Source organism: Pongo abelii, chromosome 14 (assembly GCF_028885655.2).
Source record: "Pongo abelii isolate AG06213 chromosome 14, NHGRI_mPonAbe1-v2.0_pri, whole genome shotgun sequence".
Classification (NCBI taxonomy): Eukaryota; Metazoa; Chordata; class Mammalia; order Primates; family Hominidae; genus Pongo; species Pongo abelii.
Genome location: NC_071999.2, coordinates 53,555,068 through 53,561,568, shown reverse-complemented (window position 1 = coordinate 53,561,568; position 6,501 = coordinate 53,555,068).

The following is a 6,501-nucleotide window of genomic DNA, read 5'->3' as shown; positions in this document are numbered from 1 at the left end:
GGTTTATAAGGGTACAGGATAGGTTGGTGTGGTGAGCCAAAAGGTAACTTTTGGGTGCGAAAACAGGAATACCTGTTCCCATGTAGGACTGAGGGTTTCCAGGATTGAGGGTGGGGCTTTTGCTGGGGAACCACCCTCTTCTACCTAGTATTTCCCTGTTTGCTGTCTGTATCATTTATCCTTGCACTCCATCTCCAAAATGTGGGGCCCTCCTGAGCCACTAGCTCTCAGGTCTACCCATTCACTGCAAATTCCGATTAACATGTGCATACTGCCTTAGAGTTTATTAACACTCTACACACTTTCCCTATTGCAATTCCCCTGTCATAATAAATTGGCTCTAACTGGGTAGTGGGCAAGAAGAACTCATGGGGTGGTTACAAAAACAAATTTAATTTAAAAATTGTGATATAACTCTATTAGTAGCTGGGGGAGGGAGGAGAAATAAGGTGGAGAATGTTAAGACAGCTAAATCTTCATCTGCCATAATAGAACAACAATAGCTACTGTCTGGAACTGACAAGTTGGGAAATAGCAATATGTGTATATTCCTTAGAAATATGGAGTTAAATACCAGAAAAAAATAGAAAGGGTTTAGAAGGTTAAAAGTGGTTGCCTTCAAGGAACAGGAATAAGGAGACAGAAAGACAGAAATGTGAAGCAAGAAACCACCATTATTTGTGTAGGGGAGGAGAAAATAATTTTTTCTCTACCTTTCCTGAGTTTTTTGTTAGGACAGACCCCTGTACTGAAATTAACAAAAGAAAAAAAACAAGTTTATTAATATGTATATCTCATGTATACATGGGAGATAGCCAGGGAATGAATAATTCTTGAGAGCAGATCTCAAATAGGTAGCTTTCAAGCTTAAAAACCATCCTTTGCTAAAACAGAGAGGGAAGGGTGTGGAGAAGGCCAGTTATGAGGAGACAGCCAGGAAAGCACCTGAAACCAGGGTGAGGTTTGCGATGCAGATTTAAATCCATGCCTTTTTCATTGATAAGAGTTTCTAGTGATTTAGAGTCATTCTTCTCTTCCTGTTGCAGACAGGAAGACACCCTTATGTATGGAGATCTCCTTTATAGACATAAACTTTCCTTACAAAAGGGTAACTTCTACTCTTGTTTTCAGAGATTCTCCTCTGCTGCAGTTTCTCAAAATAATCAGCTCAAAATAATCCTCATGCTAAAGAGGCATATTTGGGGGTGGCATGTTTCTGGTCTCCTAAAGTCATATTTGGGGGTGACATGTCCTGAATTCCATCATTTGTCTTAAGTCTTTTACTACTACTTGACATATATATGGCAAATATATACATATACATGTTACCGGAAAGGCATGCAGGTCCAGACCCCAATAGAGGGTTCTTGGATCTTGAGCAAGAAAGAATTCGGGGCAAGTCCATAGAGTAAAGTGAAAGCAAGTGCATTAAGAAAATAAAGAAATAAGGAAAGGCTACTCCATAGGCAGAGCAGCCCTGACAGCTACTGGTTGCCCATTTTTATGGTTATTTCTTGATGACATGCTAAACAAGGGGTGGATTATTCATGCCTCCTCTTTTTAGACTATATAGGGTAACTGCCTGATGTTGCTATGGCATTAGTAACTGTCATGGCACTGGTAGGAGGGTAGCAGTGAGGACGGCCAGGGGTCACTCTCATCACCATCTTGGTTTTGGTGGGTTTTGGCCGGCTTATTTACTGCAACCTGCTTTATCAGCAAGGTATTTATGACCTATATCTTGTGCCGACCTCCTAGCTCATCCTGTGACTTAGAATGCCTAACCTCCTGGGAATTCAGCCCAGTAGATCTCAGCCTTATTTTACCCACTCCTATTCAAGATGGAGTTACTCTGGTTCGAATGCTTCTAACACACACACAAGTGTATACACACACATACCTGTGTATTTGTGCTTACATATGTGTGTATATATTTGTATACACATATATCCATACCTTTTCTTGATAAAAGTTAAAAATGAACAAAGAAGGCTAGGGTATGCAATGCATGATAAGGAAATTTTCATCAAAAATAGCTAGTGTCAACAAGCAACCACTTTAGATTTAAGATGCAACCTTCAGCTCTCTGAAAAATGCTCTGACATAGTCCTCTTCACTCCCACACTGAAGTCAGCATGGCTTACCATTCTCACTACACAAATTTCCTTTCAGGCTCTACCTGTTCCATTACCTGAGCAAACAAGAGCAAGCAGCAACCCAGGCTGCCAACTCACTCTCTGAGGTGAGTTCCAGAACCTACAGGGTGGCATTATCACATTCTTGGGCTGACAGCACTTTTGCCTCCGTGGCTCCCTCTTAAAAAAAAAAAATTAAAAATTGTATTTGAAACAACTGTATTGGTATAAAAATTGACATAGTCTAGAGTCATTATTAGGTATTCATTAATATTATATTTTTTCTTCTGATTTTGAAAGTAATTAAAACACTTTAATGGGTCCCTAAAAGTCTCATGGGCTCTAGGCACAGTGCCTGCTCCACCTAACGGGGAAATCGGCCCTGAGAACCTGAGTCAGGAAGAAGGGACAGATCAGCAAAGCACTCTGCCACCCTCTGCAGGTCCTGGTAGAAAAGTATCAAAAGCAAAGAAACAATAAAACCCTACTGGGGCAAAGTCATCCTTACATCAGCTGGTATTTGTTAGGGAGTTGTCAGGTGCAACTTGCAAAAACATCTTGTCAAATGTCCACAGCTTTCCTGTGAGGTGACTCTCACGTCCACAGATACCCAGTGGCCCCAGAGGTTAGGTTTCATGTCTCAGTTCACCTACGCCATTCATGGCAGCCCAGGAATGTGTAACCACTCAGCCTGGCTCTTCCCTGCCTGTCAAGGAGGTGAGGCCGTAGGGTGTGGGGTGGGGGTGAGGCCGTAGGGTGTGGGGTGGGGGTGAGGCCGTAGGGTGTGGGGTGGGTGGGACATCTGCTCCCTGTCACCCTCCAAGTCCTCCCTTCCACACCCACACTCTGCCTTGCACGGAAATTAAACATCAGTGACTAATAAATTTGAAGTCAAAATCTAATGTGCTTTTTTTCACTCGCGTCCATGTGAAGAGACCACCAAACAGTCTTTGTGTGAGCAACAAGGCTGTTTATTTCACCTGGGTGCAGGCAGTCTGAGTCCAAAAAGAGAGTCAGCGAAGGGGAGATAAGGGTGGGGCCGTTTTATAAGATTTGGGTAGGGAAAGGAAAATTACAAAGAGGGGTTGTTCTCTGGCGGGCAGGAGTGGGGGTCACAAGGTGCTCAGTGAGGGAGCTTTTTGAGCCAGGATGAGCCAGGAGAAGGAATTTCACAAGGTAATGTCATCGGTTAAGGCAAGGACCAGCCATTTTCATTTCTTTTGTGGTGGAATGTCCTTAGTTAAGTCAGGAACAGGGCATTTTCACTTCTTTTGTGATTCTTCAGTTACTTCAGGCCATCTGGGCATATACGTGCAGGTCACAGGGGATGTGATGGCTTAGCTTGGGCTCAGGGGCCTGACACTTTTACAATCCCATAAATCTGCTTTCCTTTGCCTCTACAAAGATCAGAGTTTTTGTGACACTTTCCGCCTTCTGTTTTAGTTCTTTCAGGCTGTGCATTTTGTTTAGTTCATTACAAAAATATCATAAACTGGGTTGTTTATAAACAACAGAAGTTTACTTCTCACGGTTCTGGAGCTGGGAAGTCTAAGATCAGGGTGCCAGCTGATTCAGTGTCTGCTGAGAGCCTGTTTCCTGGTTCATAGACGACCGTTTTCTCACTGTGTCCTCACATGGAGGAAGTGGGGAGGGAGCTCTCTGGAGCCTCTTTTATAAGGGTGCTAATCCCATCTGTGAGGACTCCTCCCTCATCACCTAATCACCTCCCAAAGGCTCTGCCTCCAAATACCATCACCTTGGGGGTTACGATTTAAACATATGAATTTTGGGGGGGACACATTTAGTCCACTGCATGTTCAAATCTGAAAGATTCCTTAGTGGCATCCCTGTGTTCCTGTCCTATTAGTGTCGTGCTGCTGACCTGGGTGGCAAAGTCTGAGCCTCTGCTCCATCTGGTCCATTTTGCAAATGCTGTACTGTGAGTATTGCGTTTGCACAGTCAGGGTCCCCTTTCCCCTGAAAATTCAAATGAGGCCACAGACAGCTGGCAATTTCAACTCCACCTCATTTTCCTCAGCTCTTACTCATTTCTGTGCCTGAGAGGGACTGAATGGGTGGGAGAGGGTGACAATTTGCATTTATATAGAATCCCAGCTTTAAGTTAATTAATCAAAACACTAAGCTACCCTGACAAATCCTTCAGGGAAAGCAGAAAGCTAAACCCTGCTTCGCCTTGTTTGAAATAATGATTCAGGCTGCGGCAAAATCTCACAACAGGCCCCCTGAAGCTTGCAACCTACCACCTGCGGAAAATCTTTCTACAGGAGGACTTCATTCACTTATCCCAACAAGATGATCTTCCTTTCCACTTTTCCTATCTCACCTCTGTACCCACTCCCCAGGCAAAAACACTCCATGATTAAAGAGAGAAAATATGCTCAAGAGGAACAGAGATGTTTCCTGAAGTAAATAAGAAAAGTAAAAGAATCCATGAAGGGCTGGGTTGCACACCTGCCCTCAGGTGGGTTGAGGCAGAGTGCCAGGCCCCAGGCAGTGGACACACACCAAGCAAGCATGACACCAGCAATCACACCCTTTGGGTTCCTCACGACACACTGTGGGAGGCTGTGAGGAAACCACCGAGGGAAGAACGGGCAGACCTGATGCAGAAATTGGATAAAAGATAGAATTCACCAGGAAATTAACATATGCAATGAATATTGGGGTGGGCCCCAAACTGTCTCTGGAGTAATTACCTTAGGGGAATAGGATGGAGAAGGAGGTGCAGGCATTCTTCACTTTATATTCTTCTGGAGGTTTGATACTGCTGGCCCTTGAATGACATGGTTTGAAGTGCACTTTTATGCAGGTTTTGTCAATAAAAGTTACACTGAGTGTGCTGCCTCTCCTGCCTCTCCTTCCACCTCCTCCGCCTCTTCCACTTTTGCCACCCTTGAGACAGCAAGACCAATCCCTCCTTCTCCCCCTCCTCTTCCTCAGCCTGTTCAACGTGAAGACAAAGATGAAGATCCAACTTCACTTAATGAAGAGTGAATGTACTTTCTCTTCCTCATGATTTTCTTAATACCATTTTCTCTTCTCTAGCTTACAGTTTATAATGCATATAACACCCTATATATGCATTTATCAACTGTTTATGTTATTAGTAAGGACTCTGGTCAGCAGTAGCCTATTAGTAGTTAAGTTTTGGGGGAGTCAAAAATGATACATGGATTTTCAACTGCATGGTGGCGGGGGGCAGCGGTTAGTGCCCCTAACCCCTGTGTTGTTCAAGGGTCAACTATACTATTTCTGTTAAACAAAGAGCATGGATTGCTTTTACCACCAAAGAAAGCATTATAAAAAATAAATTATTTTCAGCTAATGCATAAAATAAATTAAATTACAGCCACAGGAAAACCCCAAGGGGGAAATGATAAGGGGCAGAGAAGCTAGAATTAAAGGACCTAAGTTCCCTATTCAGCTTTCAGAGCCTAAGATTCTTTATGCAAAAAATTGAGGAAATTGTAATACTTGCACACTGTGGTCTCCCCAGGACAATTAAATGAGATGATAGGTGGAAAAAAGTGCAGCTTATTTTTCACTTGGTCCTTTAACTTTACGCAGTAATGAAGTTTAAATGCTATGGCCCCTGTAAACCAAAAATAAAATTCTAAGCCCCCCAACAGACTGAATGGACCCCCCTGGATTCAGGGGGACCCAAAGAAAACCGGAAAAACTAGTTTAGGCTATGAGGGGAAGACAGGGGGTCAGATGTGTCTCCTTATACTCTCTCCCTTCTGGAATTCCCTTCTGGAATTCAGGCACAATTGACCTGCATTAACATTAAAAGAGAGATCTTATTGCTACTTTGTAGCAATAAGATATCAAATTCCAACCTGACTCTAGTATAACATCACATGACAGATAAAGAAGGAAATCAAAATATTTTACTCCAAAATATGTTTCTTTGCCATATTTTGAAATGGTCCTGCATAGCCATCTTTTATGGGGGAAAATTTGCATCCGTAAAGAATCTCTGTTAACATAGACTCTTTCCCCTTCCAGGCCCTCCTGATCCTGAAAAGATTAAGAGTCTAGCACCTTTTAAAGGCCTAAATAAGAAACATTTGCCAACTATTGTCTCTAAGAAGTCTCAACTATGAGACTTCACCTATATAATAAGAACCTTGGTCTCCACAACCTCTTATCTTAACCCGGACACTCCTTTCTGTTGATTTCAGGTCTTTAGATAATAACTTAACTCTTTCAACCAATTGCCAGTCAGAAAATCTTTGAATCCACCTATGACCTATAAACTCTCCCCACCAAGTTGTCCTGCCTTTCCAGACCAAACCAATGCATACCTCACATGTATCGATTAATGTCTTATGTCTCCCTAAAA